At 43.1% G+C, this 16,886-nt stretch overlaps 1 pseudogene; it reads right to left on the reverse strand.

Moving 5' to 3' along the window:
- Window positions 1-15,666: 15,666 nt before the first annotated feature.
- LOC111537755 lies at window positions 15,667-16,253 on the reverse strand (annotated as a pseudogene).
- Window positions 16,254-16,886: the final 633 nt, after the last annotated feature.

Below are 16,886 nucleotides of genomic sequence, written 5' to 3' on the forward strand. Positions count from 1 at the left end.
ACCGGCTGCCACTTGGTCCCCATGCCTGTGTTTTGTCATGAACTGCATTTCTGCAGGCCCAGCTCTCTCTGTGGCTATTTTTTGCTGCAGAGATTCAAGCCACGGAGGAGGCTTTTTGTCTGTACACCCTCAGCAATGAATGGCCACAGCAGCTGCCTGTTACAAACGCCTTCCTCTTTCCGAGTTGCTGGTGTATGAAGGGTTTTATAGGTGGCCTTGCTTCAGGTGGAAATAGAACAGTTCTGAAGTTGTTACCTATTACCTAGAAGTCATTTTCTGTAAAATTATTCCCTTTGTGGCACCATCAAGCTTGCACACCAGTAGCTGTCGAGGGTTTGGATATTTAACCATCTTGTGTTCACATGCACGTGGGTTTCGCCTGTGCCTCTGTGAGACCTCTGGCAGTACCCATGTGTGTTGGATCTTATGTGGCCTATTCTCATTATTGGTATTGTTATTAGACTTGAGGCTGTGTGAGGGGCCGGGGTCCCTGTGCAGTCGCCTCAGGACCCAGAACTGACCTGAACAGAACTTCAGTCTTTCCTCCCGCAAGTTCATACATTACTATTTGTCACCCATAACTCAGCATGCATATTTTAACCAGTTCATTTTGGAATCCTTAAGAGGGAAAGAACATGACAGCACTGGACTGAACAGGAAACCAGGTCCCTGGTGGGATGGAGTGAGGGTGAGGGGTGAGGGTACACCAGGTCCCTGAGGAGCCTGGAGGGGAAGGGGGTAGGGCCACCAAAATCAGATTTCTTGGATTACACTGCAGAGGCGACTGAGAAGTCACCCAGCTCTTCACAGCGAAGTAGGAAAAATCCAGGCTGTAAAACTTTCTTTCAAAACATTTTGTAGGTTACTTTCTGTTTGTTTTCGAGTGCATAACAGTGATCAGTGCCTTGCTCAACCTTCCTTTATGTGTCATCTTAGGACCAAGGTTGGCTGGGGGCTGGTGTGTCAGTTAACAGGCCACGTGCACAGAGCTGCCTGCCTGGCGCTGGGCCTCGGGTAGCTCCATTCTCAAAGACTTTGGACAGAAGCCCTGCACAAAAGGTGGTGCTGATGCCATTGGAATGGTCCTGCTGCCCGGTTACAGAAATGAGGTGGAGGAGGTATGGGGAGCAAAGACACTAATGTTAAGCCCCTGTTGGTTGCTGTAGCAACATTCTGAAATGACTGGGGATCAATTGCAACAGTCTAAATTTTATTTGCTTTTATTTTCTCTTCGGGAGTAGCATCAGGACTAAAAATAAGAACAGCAGAAACCCACTGCTGGGCTGTTTGGTGCAGCTCCGGTGGCTTCCCGACTCCGGAAGGTCCACGGCAGAGGACAGAGAAACGGGCATCTTTCAAACCAGTGTGGTGCGAGACAGGATGGGAAAGAGCCATGTGGAGTTGGTGGGGGCACCCCTGCCAAGCTAGTTAGCCTGTTTTGTAGCTTTGTAATTTGGCAGTCTGGTCCCTCCAAGGAGGGAAAAATCAATAGCGCTCTCCACACACACTCAGCTTCTGACCACTTTAACTTCCATAAAGAGGCATCGAGGAATATCGAGTTAGAGGTGAGGCGCAGAATTTCTGCTGTGGTGGAGTTCTTGTGGGCCAGAAGGTGACTCCTTCACGGTAGCCTTTTAGCATTTGTTAGCTGCTGTTTCTTTCATTTCTTTTAATTTTTGAATATGCAAATTCCCCAGCATATACAGATGTAAGGAGAATAGTATTCTCTACACTGGAGCCAGTTCATTTAGGACGCTTGGAAAAAAATTTTGAAGACCAAAGTCTGCATTTAGGCAGAGGAAAAATGCTCTGGCTTTGACGGAGTTATTTCTGACACGCTGTGAGATCTCCTGGTTCATCCCAGTGCTACTGCACTAAAATCCCGAATTAGCCTTTAAAAAGAAGAAAGTCCTACGGCTTGCGACAACATGGGTGAACCTGGAGGGCATTATGTTAAGTGAAATAAGCCAGACACAGAAAGACAAACACTGCATAATCTCAGTTATATGTAGAATCTGAAATAGTCGAACTCATAGAGTCGGAGTAGAATGGTGGTTGGGAGGTGGGGAAAATGGAGAGATGTTGGTCAAAGAGTATGAACTTTCAGTTTTGCAAGATGAATAAATTCTGGAGATTTCATGTACTGCACGGAGACTGTAGTTCATAATACTGTATTGTATACCTAAAATTTACCAAGAGTATAGATCTTAAGTGTTCCGATCTTACACACACACACACACACACACACACACACGCACACGTTAACTATGTGAGGTGATGGACAAGTTAATTAGTTTGTGGTAATTATTTCACAGTGGAGACGTGTATCAAAATATCAAGTTGTATATCTAAATAGACACAATTTTTATTTGCCAATTATACCTCAATAAAAACTCTTAAAAAACATGAAAAAGGGTCATCTATTTTACCACAATTAAAAGAAAAATCACCTCTTGAGAAAAGGCTACCTTGGGCAGAGGAGATAACAGGGCATAAGGAGGCCACGGTTGGAGGCTTGGACCCTGGGGACAGCTTGGAGTGGAGAGAGGTGGAGGAAGTTTTGAAATATTCTGAAGTCATTGCTGGCCGGATTTCCTGGGAGATTAGATATAGTTTGTGATGAGATTTATATATAATATTAGAAGAATGATGTTATGTAACTAGCATGACCATTAAGATATAAATAATAATAACTATAGTATGAACCTATAATTTATTCAAATATTGAATCCCTCTAATTTTACCACACTCTGCATTTGGTTTTCAGATGGAATCTCGCTCTTTCTCCCAGGCTAGAGTGAAATGGTGCAGTCTCAGCTCACTGCAACCTCCATCTTCTGGGTTCAAGCTATTCTCCTGCCTTAGCCTCCCGAGTAGCTGGGATTACAGGCATCCACCACCATGCCCAGCTAATTTTTTTTTTTTTTGAGGTGGAGTCTCGTTCTGTCGCCGGGGCTGGAGTACTGTGGCCGGATCTCAGCTCACTACAAGCTCCGCCTCCCGGGTTCACGCCATTCTCCTGCCTCAGCCTCCCGAGTAGCTGGGAGTACAGGCGGCCGCCACCTCGCCCGGCTAGTTTTTTGTATTTTTTTTTTTAGTAGAGACGGGGTTTCACCGTGTTAGCCAGGATGGTCTCGATCTCCTGACCTCGTGATCCGCCCATCTCGGCCTCCCAAAGTGCTGGGATTACAGGCTTGAGCCACCGTGCCTGGCCAGTATTTTTAGTAGAGACGGGGTTTTGTCATGTTGGCCAGGCTGGTCTCTAACTCCTGACCTCAGGTGATCCACCTGCCTCGGCCTCCCAAAGTGCTGGGATTACAGGCATGAGCCACCATGCCTGGCCTCACAGTCTGCATTTTACAAAATATTTTCTTTTGTATATCAGCTCACTGAGTCCTCAACCCCCCACCCCCACCCAGAAGAAGGTTACATAGTTGTTTGAACTTTCAACATGAGACAACTGAGGCTCAGAAAGATGACAGTTTCCCCAAGGCGACTTAAACTCTTTTGAATTCATTTTTGGGGATCTTGTTGCATGGCAGAGGTGATGGTCCCATGTTAGGCCTGAAGCTACATTTGCCTGTCATTGTCTTCCTGCAATCTCCCCACTATAGCACCAGGGTTTTTGAACACAGCCTCTGTCTCACCGTCTTTGGACACAGTGCTCACAAGACTGTTATAAGTTTCCCTGCTCTCTTAACTCTCCCTGGTGCAATATTGGAGGGATCAGAAATGGTAACCATTATTAAAAAGTAAAAACAAACAAACAAAAAAACAGATGGTGGTAAGGATGAGGAGGAAAGGGAACACTTATACGTGGTTGGTGGGAATGTAAATTAGCACAATCTCTATGGAAAACAGTGTGGACATTTCTCAAAGACCTGAAAATAGAACTACCATTTTGAGAGGTGAAGCCGGCTGGGCTTCTGGGTTGGGTGGGGACTTGAAGCTTTTCTGTCTAGCTAAAGGATTGTAAATGCACCAATCAGTGCTCTGTGTCTAGCCAAAAGTTTGTAAACACACCAATCAGCGTGCTGTGTCCAGCTAATTGGGTAGGGGACTTGGAGAACTTTTCTGTCTAGCTAAAGGTTTGTAAACACACCAATCAGCACGCTGTAAAAATGCACCAATCAGCGCTCTGTGTCAAGCTAAAGGTTTGTAAACACACCAATCAGCGCTCTGTGTCTAGCTAAAGGTCTGTAAATGCACTAATCAGCGCTCTGTGAAATGGACCAATCAGCAGGATGTTGGTGGGGCCAGATAAGGGAATAAAAGCTGGCCACCGGCTTGAGCAGTGGCAACCGGCTCGGGTACCCTTCCATACTGTGGATGCTTTGTTCTTTTGCCCTTTGCAATAAATCTCACTGCTGCTCATGCTTTGGGTCTGTGTTACTTTTATGAGCTGTAACATTCACTGTGAAGGTCTGCAGCTTCACTCCTGAAGTCGGCGAGACCACAAACTCATTGGGAGGAACGAACAACTCTGGATGCACCGCTTTTATGAGCCGTAACCCTCACCGCGAAGGTCTGCAGCTTCACTCCTGAAGCCAGTGAGACCACGAACCCAATGGGAGGAATGAACAACTCTGGACCCGCCACCTTTAGGAGCTGTACCACTCACTGCGAAGGTCTGCAGCTTCACTCCTGAAGTCAGTGAGACCACGAACCCACCAGAAGGAATAAACTCTGGACACATCTGAACATCTGAAGGAACAAACTCTGGACACACCATCTTTAAGAACTGTAACACTCGGCCGGGCGCGGTGGCTCAAGCCTGTAATCCCAGCACTTTGGGAGGCCGAGACGGGTGGATCACGAGGTCAGGAGATCGAGACCATCCTGGCTAACACGGTGAAACCCCGTGTCTACTAAAAAGTACAAAAAACTAGCCGGGCGAGGTGGCGGGCGCCTGTAGTCCCAGCTACTCGGGAGGCTGAGGCAGGAGAATGGCGTAAACCTGGGAGGCGGAGCTTGCAGTGAGCTGAGATCCGGCCACTGCACTCCAGCCTGGGTGACAGCGAAACTCCGTCTCAAAAAAAAAAAAAAAAGAACTGTAACACTCACTGTGAGGGTCCGCGGCTTCATTCTTGAAGTCAGTGACACCAAGAACCTGCCAATTCTGGACACAATTTGATCCTTAAATCTCACTGCTGGGTATTTACCCAAAGGAAAAGAAATAATTATATCACAAAGACACTTGCACTCATATGTTTATCATAGCTGTATTCACAATAGCAAAGATAGGGAATCAACTTAAGTGTCCATCAGTGGATGACTGGATAAGAAAAATGTGGTATATATACACCACGGAATACTACACAGCCATGAAAAAGAATGAAATCATCATGTCTTTTGCAGCAACATGGATGGAACTGGAGGCCATTATCTTAAGTGAAACAACTCAGTCAAATAACAATGTCCTCCCTTGTAAGTGGGCACTAAATAATGTGTACATGATATATACACACATATATTTACAGATATATATAAAGAAATAGCCACATAATGTTGGGGGGGGATGGTTGAAACAAAATACACCATAAGTTGGTGAAGTGATAATTGTTGAAGGTGAGTGCGTTTATTGTACTATTCTCTTTACATTTGTATAGCCTGGGAAATTTCTGTATTCAAAAATTAAATGAAAAGAAATAGCAGCTAACAAATTAGAAAATAGGAGAATGAGAAGAGAGAAGCTTTGTACCAGCAGCAAACCCTAGAAGAGGAAGAGGATAAGTCTTATTTTCAAATTAAGATTGTAGAGTTGATTATTATATAGAGTCAGACCTTCTAGTTTCTCAATCAAGACTGAGCTGTGTGATTTCAAATGACTTTATAATAGTCAGAAATGACCAGGAACATCCTGAGAATTTATCTTAGGGGCAGATGAAGAATTAGTCTCATTGGGCAAATTTAAAGGGTATTAGAGAATTTTAGCTAGGGGAAAGCAATAACTATTTTATATAGTGTGGTCTAGATTTAGATTTAGTGTGGATTCAAAACTTGCTACTGTTCTCTACAAGCTACTACTTTTTTTTGTTGAGATGGAGTCTCACTCTGTCACTAGGCTGGAGTGCGGTAGTGTGTCTTGGCTCACTGCAGCCTCCGCCTCCCAGGTTCAAGGGATGCTCCTGCCTCAGCCTCCCAAGTAGCTGGGATTACAGGCATGTGCCATCACGCCCAGCTAATTTTTGTATTTTTAGTTGAGATGGGGTCTCACCGTGTTGGCCAGGATGGTCTCGATCTCCTGACCTTGCGATCCGCCCACCTTGACCTCCCGAAGTGCTGGGATTATAGGCATGAGCCACCGCTCCCAACCTCTGCTAGCTACAACCTTGAGTAGTTGTGACCCATCTTACTTCTACCTCTTTGGGCTTCCATTTTCTCATCTGTACAATGTCTATGATGATGCCTGCAGAAGGTCATTGTGTTAGAGATGACACAAAATGCTTTGCATAACAAGTTGTAGATGCTATTGTTAATATGGTTATGTTATTGTAGCAGTTACATAGCAATGGGAACAGTGTGAACAAATTCTTATTCATGTATGCTGCATGCACACATGCAGGCCCTGGGAGGAGCTTGGAGGATGTGAAGGACAGTCCATAGGAGGGAGGGAGAGAGTCCAAGATGCATCCCCCCTATTTATACGTTGTTACAATTACATGAAAAAATAATACAGGGGTTTGGAGGCAAAGTTTATCTGTGATTGTATCTTGTGAGCTGCGCCTATTCAACTAGCAGGTTACTCTTAAAGGACCAGCAATAAAACCCGGGAAATGTTAAGGGCCTGTGGTCATGTCTTTGGGCAGTGTCCCATGCAGCAGCTCAGGCAGTAGTGTGAGCAGTATCTGCAGCTCTGGGGAGGGTGAGGGAGGCTGAGTTCCTGGGGCTGTGAGGAGGAACAGCCTGGCCATGCCTGAGAAGAGAGAAGGCTCTCCCTCCGTTCATTATCCCCGCTGGGCAGCTACAGTTCTATTCTAACTGATGTGTGGTCTTAAGGATATCATGTGTTCTCTCAATCCTCAATCTCCTCATCCGTAAAGTGGGAGAAGAATGGAAGGATGTCAGTGGTGGTCTTCACAGTACAGCACAGCCCAGGCAAGCACAGCACAGAGCAACAAAGCTGAACTTAAATCTCTAAGATCTGTTTCCTGTGTCCTTGGTGAGGACACTTTTTTCTTACTTGAAATGGCAATAGATTCAACAGCTATGCATTGATTTGCACCCTCCCCCACCCCTGACATCCTGCCACCAGCAGAAACGATGATAAATATCAGATTATGCTGACCTAAGGAATGATTATATTTCTTATTCAGATGAAGTCTTTTCCCGTTGAATTTTATTAATAATGGGATTAGCAATGAAATAGCTCCATTGGACATTTTAATGTATTTTTTATGACAAAAATGATAGAAACACATTGTGGAGAATTTTTAAAATGAGAAAGAGGAATGGGATAAGCAGAATGGGAAAGGGAGGAATGAACAGATGCAAATCACTCAAGAACACTTATATGCTTGACTCCTTCCTGTTTTATGTGGATTCTCATTTAATCTCCACATCCCTATGGAGAAATGCTGTTATCACCATTTTGCAGCTGAGAACACTGAGACACAGGTTAAGTCACTTGAATCACAGCTCTAAGCAGCCTGATTCACCACCAGCCAATACTGTTTACCAGATACTGCATTCTCATATCAGTTAGATTGAGTTCTGTCCTTTCATGCATCATTTGCAAGTTTGTAATTTTGATTTTGATTTCTTTTTAAATTTCGCCCAAGAGTTTTCTTAATTTTTAAGAATTCTATTTTTATGATATTTTAATTGTTGATTTCTAATACAGTTGAATCATGATTAGACTATAGCTTGTAAATCTGAATTTTTGAATTTGACAGAGTTTTTTTGGCTGAAGGATATGATCAGTGTTGTAAAGGTTCTCAGCTATATGAAAAGAGTTCATTAATCATTTAAGCAATAAATGTTCATATCCTTACTCAAATCCTCATTCCTTTGGTCAACTTGAGCTATAAAATTTTAAAGAAGTATATTTATATTTTAAACTCAAGTTGCATCTTATTCAAATTGTATTGTATTTACAGGAGGTTTTGATCTGGTTTCCATGTCATTTGGTATAAAGTACATATGGCTGTTATAATCTCATCATGGATTGAATCTTGTATCACACCATCTATTCTGCTAAATGGTTTGGACTTTAAATTGAGATTTGCTGACATTGAGTTGATTGCTATTGTTTGTCATTTGCTTGCTTATTTTCATTTGGTGGTATTGTCGCCCCCATTTTCAGTGTTTGTCACTCTGCACTAGAGGTATTTCTTGTGAACAACAAAGAATATGGTGCTGTTATTTAATGCAGTCTAAGTGTCCACTTTTTGATCTAGAAATTCTGGATGACTTGGGATAGCCTTGATTTGATCGATTTCATTTCATTTTATTTAAAGTTTGCCATTTATTTTGTTTTACTGTTTCCTCTTTTTCCCAGTCTTTAAATCTGCTGACTGGATAGAATTTATTTTTATTCTCCTATTCCCGTTTTTTTTTTTTTTTTTGAGAGGGAGTTTCACTCTTATTGCCCAGGCTGGAGTGCAATGGTGCGATATCGGCTCACTGCAAACTCCACCTCCGTAGGTTCAAGCAATTCTCCTGCCTCAGCCTCCCAAGTAGCTGGGATTATAGGCATGCGCCACCATGCCTGGCTAATTTTGTATTTTTAGTAGAGATGGGGTATCTCCATGTTGGTCAGGCTGGTCTTGAACACCCGACCTCAGGTGATCTTCCCGCCTCGGCCTCCCAAAGTATTGGGATTATGGGCATTAGCCACCATGCCCGGCCTATTCCCATTTTAGTTGGGAAGTTCTGATATGCCTTTATGTTCTCTGCTACTTTTTCTGTCACATATTCTAAAAGAAATATTAATTTTCTTTCCCTCTAATGCTTTACTTTCCTACTCCTCCCCTTCACCTCCTACTTCTTTTCTCCAATAACTGGATTTATTTTAGTCACTTTAGTAATATAAAATTCATTTTATGTAACACTTCCCCATACCCTATGTATCCTTTAAGACCTTTCCTCAGAAAGGGGGCTGCCCTGACAGCTTGCTGCCTGTGAGAGGGTCCTCTTCTGTGACTCATAGAAATAGAGGGAAATGGAGGTCTATTCCTCAATTGCTATTTTTGTTGTTGTTGTTGTTGGGAGAAAAGCTGAGGCAGGGTTTGCATGTCTGCTAGACTTGCTGGCTCCTTGCTTCTAGCACGCCCATTATCTCAAGTAGCCATATGTTTCTCATTCACTTGATACACTGCTTCCTTTCAACTCCCACATCCTCACCACCTGTTTGTTTGAGCACCAATAAATAGCGTGGGCTCCCAGCACCCGGGGCCTTCGCAGCCTCCACACTCGGAATGGCTCCCTGGTCCCACTTTCTCTCTGAAACTTTTTTCTCATTCCTTTGACTCTGCCGGACTTTGTTGCCCTCACGACCTGGTGTTGGGTCTGATTACCCCAACATTTTTTTTTTTTTTTGAGACGGAGTCTCGCTCTGTCACCCAGGCCGGAGTGCAGTGGCGTGCTGTTGGCTCACTACAACCTCCATCTCCCAAGTTCAAATGATTTTCCTACCTCAGCCTCCTGAGTAGCTGGGATTACAGGCATTTGCCACCACACCCAGCTAATTTCTGTATTTTTAGTGGAGATGGGGTTTCACCATATTGGTCAGGCTGGTCTCAAACTCTTGGCTAAAGTGATCCACCCACCTTGGCCTACCCCCAGAGTGCTGGGATTACAGGCTTGTGCCAACACGCCCAGCTAATTTTTGCATATTTAGTAGAGATAGGGTTTCACCATATTGGCCAGATTGGTCTCAAACTCCTGGCCTCAAGTGATCCGCCTGCCTTCCAAATTGCTGGGATTACAGACTTGTGCCAACACGCCCAGCTAATTTTTGTATTTTTATTAGAGACAGGATTTTGCCATGTTGGTTAGGCTGGTCTCAAACTCCTGACCTCAAGCAAGCTGCCTGCCTCGGCCTCCCGAAGTGCTGGGATTACAGGTGTGAGTCACAGCGCTCGGCTGCACATTCTAGTTTAAATTCCACAATTGTTTAGTTTTAGTTCCATATTTAAATAGATTAATCACCACTAATCTTTTATCACACTTTTCATACCTGGTTTTTAATTTTGATCATTTGTTGGGAATTGAATCCATTATCAGGTAGTTTTTACAAGAAGAACTCAGAGTGATATATATGCAACATTTAGCATAATTTCAGGCAGTAATCATTGTTAAACGTTATTTAATAATAATAAGAATAATGTAATGATAATAATCTTTCATTTTTTGAGAATAGTTTACTTATTCATCTGCTCTTTAGTTGTTTTTCTTTTTAAATTGATGTTCCTTTGTTCCTCACAGAATGAAATCATTACCTCCTCTTTTTTTGTGAAGGTATATTTACAGAAGCATTTCTTTTCTCATCTGCCTTTTTATTTTGGTTTCTTTAGCTATGCAAAAGCTTTAATTGTATGTAATTAAATCTGATGATCTATTCTTTGTGATTTCTTCTATTCTAAATTTATGTACTTGATATTCAATTTTACAATCTTATTTTTCTATAATTGGAATTTAATATCTTAATTTATAGCTCTGTAATACATAAAGAGATTTAGAATATGATTTAAGGAGAAACTCAAAGTTACTATTTTTTCCAAATTTATAACCAATACAAAATTTTTGGCAATTTCTTTCCTTTCTATATTTGTTGAATGTTAAATTTTAACACCCATGCACCCACCCACCCACACATGTACACTGTCTGTCTCTTGGCTGGTTTTTGTTTTCTTTTTAGCTGCTTATTCTTCTATGTTGATCTTACACTTTTGTAATATAGGGCCTATTCCCTGCCCTGCAGCCCACATTGATCGTCTCATCTAGATAGTTCTCTAAATCAGCTTATCCCAAGCTGTTTCTTATCTTTCATTGAAGTCCCTGCAACATATACTGCAAAAATCCTGCCCTTTCTTTTCAACAAACCTAAGAGCAAAGCAAACTTCTACTTGCCATTTTTACCCCCAGAACCCTGGAAGTGGTTCTGTCTGAAAGCTCCGTGTGTATGGCACCTGCCTCACTTTCCAAGGTTGGGAGACCAGTTGACCCCTCATTTATGCAAATAGATTCTCTCTTCTCTGAGAACAATTTTTTTTTCCACCAGAGGTCTTAAGCATCTACACAGATTGAATAGTGCTACAAAGGAGTTTCTTACACCATTACACTGTCACAATGAATGTAAACTCTCCACACACTTGTCAAAGTAAGAGGGCCACTTTGGGCGGGATCCATAGGACAGACATACTGTTTCTACTGTTACAGTGCTTTGTAGTTTGTTTTGTCAATTTGTCTTTTTTGTAATGTAGCTTCTCCCAATGTACTGTAAGTTGAGGGAGGGCAGGAAACAGTGCTGAGCACAGAATCAATCACAAGGTTGAGGTTTAATTACTATTAGAGAATAATTAACTTTTAAGCCACCCTGTCCTTCAAACCAGTCTGTTGAACAGCCAGGCAACTGAACAGCCGTCACAATTGTCAAGCAGGTGCAGTGACACAATTGTCAAGGTCATCTCCCAAGTTGACATAAATCAGTTGTGTTTGTATGCAATCAGGTTGTGTCAGTTATTGGATCTAGATTCTGTGGCAAATTCACACATAAATCAGACACAATTTCCTTCCTCAAGGAACTCAGAATCTCTGAGGATAAATGACACATTAGCTTAAATATAATTTAAAGGGGAAAACTGATTAGTGCCACACAATCTGTGTATCAGGACAGAGAAGAAAGGAAGAGAAGAATCATTTTTTTTTTTCCCCATTAACCTTTGGGGATAAGAAACACGGTAATTTTGGTCTTATTAAAGGCCGCCCATGATTAATATTTCCATCTAAGAAGCAATTAAGGAATTATTATCCAGGGAGATTGTGACAAAAGGAATTAAACCTTGCCAGCTCTGTTCAGGCAGAATAAGGCTTAGCTTTGAGTATTGAAAATTAAGTCTATTTAGATGAAAAGCTTACATTTTGTCTTTAACTTTTTGCTCAGGTGCTGTGTAAGAACCACTGAGTGGATAAGTAAAAAATTATCTAGAACTGCTCAGCAAATAACAATCTACAGTCCTAAATGGAATGCATTATAATCATGGCATGATAATCAGAAGAAGAATAATTTAACACATGTAGTAAGCTCCAAGGGGCAACAACTGTTTCAGTCTGTTAAAGTACTAGTGTTTTGAGATATAAAACTGTACATTTCCATGTTGTAGGAAGTACTGAATTATTTCCAACTGTTATTGAAATAGTGGGGAAATCATCTTGCCTCAGTACCATAATCACAGTGTTCACAAGTGCATTTAATTATACACATTTTATCAGGAAATTTTGCAAACCCAGTTATTTTTTCAGGTGTTAAATGGGAAGGGTTTCTATAATGTGCGTAAAACAACTTAAAAAATACACAAGATATCACCTAAAAAATAGGTATGTTTTCCATATCTATAGATTTATGGAGGCGTAGAAGAGGAAAAGACCCTCTCTTAGGTGAAAATAGTGTGCCAGAGACCAGTTGTCTTGCCAAAAAACGTAGGGCCAGGAGCAAAACCTGTGTTTTATCTTCTGCATAGTGCTTGAAATCCTATATGTTGCTGTCTGTGGCAGACCTTTTTGTGGAAGGAATGAGCTTTTTATCTACCCACTTGAGAGAGAGAGACACTGAGGTGTCGCATCATGAAACAACATAGCTGAGCCAGGTGGGTGGTGAGTGGTGGGTCCTTGACCAGGATTAGAGTCGACTTGCTACGTGCTTAGTCGACTTCGTATGTTCTGCTGCCCCCCTGCGTGGCACCTGGTTCAGAGCTGGGCTCCTCCAGCGACACCGTCTTCTGCAATAAGTTCAGGGTTTTCTAGCTGGTCTGTCTTCACACCCTTGAAGAGGTTGCAGCTCCTCCTGGAAACATTAAGGGCTATCAGGAAGAGGCCTGGAAGTTCCTGTGGATGAAGTTTGGGCAGTTTTATTATCAGAATCTGCTTCAAGTTAGCAAGTGTTTATCAAGCACTTGCTCTAGAAGCTGGAAAGAATGAATAAAACAAGAAGCTTTCTTCAAAGAGCTTATGGTCCAGGAGAGAGAACGGCCAGAGGGAATAAACAGGAGAAGATATTGTAAATCCTTGGTGCTGGGAAGTGGCTTTGGAATGACAAGTATCTCATTCCACATTGCAGATGAAAAGTTTCTTTCCTCTGAATGTCTAATTTCCACAGATCCCAGTGCAGTGACATTCTACTCATTCCTTGAACCCACCAGTTTCAAAAGTCTTGTCTATGCTGGTCATTTCTTTTAGCTCTTTTCAGAAATTTTCCACGTGGTTAATGTTACATTAAAAAACCTCCGCTTCGGTTATGTTTTGCCATAGATTTCACATGGCTGAAGCTGTCAGTAGGTCGTGCTGCGTGATAAATTAGCCACTCTGGGGACATCATATTTCCTCCCTGCAGTGTCACTGCTCAAAATTACACCTGAGATGGACAACAGAGCCCTGGGTACAGAGGATTCTCCCGATGTGATTCCCAGACCCTTGACAGACGGCAGGTACCGATGGAGGTCCTCACAGAGGACTGATTCTCCTCAGCAGCTGCTGACAGTGAGTCTCTACATCGCTGCAGGCTTACAGGTTTCTTTTCACCACTGTTTATGATGCGTGTTTCTGTTTTTCTAAGTGGTACACTTGAACACTGTGTAAAGACACTGCCTTCATCATTTCTTGTGAAGTCTTGAATGACCCCGAGGTGAGACATGGCATTTGACTAAGTGAGCCACAGTCCCTCATCGCCACCTCCAGTGGGATGCGACTCCACCAGGGAGGGTGTGAGTGTGGGTCATTACAGGCTCCCCTGGTCTGGCCTGGGGGCTCACTACTTCCACCTTTTATTGTGAATGCACCGAGTTTTCACCCCCTCCTGCTCACAGGACTTCTCCAAAGTGGGAACAACACAAACCACTAGGTTTTTGCTCAGGCAAGTACAATCGCTGCTGCTTCTCCTTGAGGCTGTGCCCAGGGCACCTTGGGGAGAGTTTGGTGGTTTGCATATTCTCTGATCAAAATCGCCTGGTTTGTTCCCACATGGCTTGTTCTAGTGTGTGTGGTGGCTTACCCCCAAAGGGCAACCATATTTTTATATCTTGTGGTGTTAGAACTCTGCATACGTTGAGAGGAAAAGCAGCTGCTATTGCCATTTTCATGGCAATTGATAAGGCTGGAGGAGATCTGAAGCCAGCCTCTAATTCTTGCTCACCCAGGCAGGGGGAAAACCATCAGACAGGCGTGACTGACTGAGCAGTGTTCCTTCAGGTCCAGCAGGACTTCTGTTTTCAGGTCATCCAAGTTGCAGTGTGTCATCCATGTGGCTCTTGGCCTGTGGTGACGACACTGGTCTGGACCTTTGCTGCCTGTGGGTCTTTATGATTTATGGAAGATGCCCTGACTCTGTATGTCATTTCACCCAGAGTTCGTGTTCTTGCCCACATTCTGGCTTTGGAGGGAGGCCCTTTCTGCTCACACACTCACTCATGAGCCGGCCTCACGACAACTACCTTGCTCCTTGGTGTGGCTTTGAACATGCATGCTTTCTTTGTCCACCCACCAGGCAGTTCTGCTGCTAGATTCTGGGGATAGTGCCCTCTTTACTCCACAGGGTGATGGGGGAGATTCTCTCAGCGAGGGCAACTGTGTGATTAAGATGGGACTGAAAACAGACCTGTTTGAGCAGAACCCAGGCTTCCATGACAGTCCACGTGCCACCACCCCGTGAAATATCAGTGAATGACTGCATCTGTTCCTTAGCTGAAGAAGTCAGTATTATATTGGTTACTACTACTTGGACACTCTTGAGTGGGTTGCACATCAATAAGGTAGATGAATAGAATATGAATAATTGCTGGCATTTGATTTTGGCTAAATGGAAAAGCCCCATGGTTGTCCCTAGATGGGCTGCCTCAGTGGGGAGTGGGCCTCCTCCATGCTGACCTGAATTGCACCTGTTGGAGATGCTGGAGGGGCAGCCTTTGCTCCCTTCCTGCTAGAGAGGGGGTAGACAGGCTTTGTCTTTCCTCAGTGGGTGCTGACGGTGGTCAGTATCCGGCAGAGCACGGCTACCTCTTCGTTGCCATGGATACTACTCTGGTCCAAGCCGCCTCTGTTTCTGGGACTACTGTGTGGCCCTCTTCACTGATTTCTCTGCACCTACCTGGCCTTGCATCTTTCTGAACATTTTCCACTCTGTAGCTGGCATTCTGTGAATAAGGCCACATCACTTAGACTTCAACAACTTCCCACTGCACTGGGAATGAGGTCCAAACATCTTACTGTGGCCTAAGAGGATTTACAAGATCTGGCCCAGCTTACCCACATCCTGGTCTCAAACCACCCTCCCCCTGTTCATGCGCACTGGCTCTTCCCTGTCTCAGGCCTTCAGCACTGGCAGCTCCCTTTGCATGGAGAGTTCTTCACATGTTTAGGTCTGTCTCATTCTGCAGATTTGCTCAAATATCCTTTCTTCAGATAAACCTTTCTTCTTCTAAATGTGAATATACTTTATTTAGTCATTTTTGTTTATAATGGAAACTCTGGAAATTCAAAATTAACATCTTTGCCCAGGAACTCCCTTATAGACACCAGAAGAAGTTTCAACCTTGTGCCCCCCATGGTTCTGCTGTGCTTTGTCCAAATGAACCTTCCTGAGCTGAATGCTAGCCAGTTTCACACAGATTCTTTTGCCCCCAATTTCACTTGGGAAGACCAAGTCTTCAAGGATTGCATCATGCATGGCTGTTAGGGTGCAGCTCCTGGGACACTTTCGCTTATTTTTTTGTATTGTTTTTTCAAGTGGGCATAGGCAGAATTCTCCTCTGAGCAATAAAGACAGCATGCTTCCCACCGAATTTTTTCTCTAGTTCATGTGCTATCTGGACTTGGATTTTCTGGAAAGATTTCAGCTGAGGAACGGGAACGATGATTATAATAAGCTTTGTGACCACCATCAACTTCAGGTTTCTTGGCTGCTGTTATATTCAGCTCCCTGAGCTGAGCCTTGAGATCCAAGTTCATCTTCAGCTCCAGAAGATCCTGGAGATGCTGGACTTGAACTTGTCTGGCTTCTCGCCATTGGGCTTCATGATCTTGGTGCTTGAACTGAACATGGCTGTCTTCTTCCTAAATGCCAGCCTAGGAAGAAGCCCAAGTCTCACGAGAGCTCAGAAATCAAACCTTTCTTGACCGTTATCTATAGCATCCCTAAACTTACCTTGCCCTGGTACCCTCTATAACATCATCCTTTATATGCTCATCAGAGCACTGATTTTCTGAAATTATCTTTGTTGTTGTTGTTGATTAGACCATCAGAAAAATGTACCATTGAATAGAGCTCTCTACAAAGCTCTAGGTGTGTGAATATTTGGTCAGAACTTCTAGAGTCGTTTCAAAGCCACACATGGCCAGGAACGTGACAATGGAAAGAATCTTGTCTAAAACATTGTTTCCATATATTTTGAGGCTTGGTTATCTCTCGCAGGCCAGAGTCTGTTTCCTCATTGGTAGTAAGAACAGCAGGAAATGGACCATACATGCTCTTATGATCTTTTCTGCTCTGAATTTTGATGATTTTGACATATGACTCACTGTCTTTCAGGGATCCCTATCTTCTCAGATTCTAAAATGGGAACAATTGCACACAGATATTTATGACATTCCTATAGAGGTGTATTTATGAGATGGCTGTATTGTATTAACTAATCTTTAAATGTTTTTCCTCAGTAAAATGGTTTCTCTGATTT

Source organism: Piliocolobus tephrosceles, chromosome 9, assembly GCF_002776525.5.
Source record: "Piliocolobus tephrosceles isolate RC106 chromosome 9, ASM277652v3, whole genome shotgun sequence".
Taxonomy (NCBI): Eukaryota; Metazoa; Chordata; class Mammalia; order Primates; family Cercopithecidae; genus Piliocolobus; species Piliocolobus tephrosceles.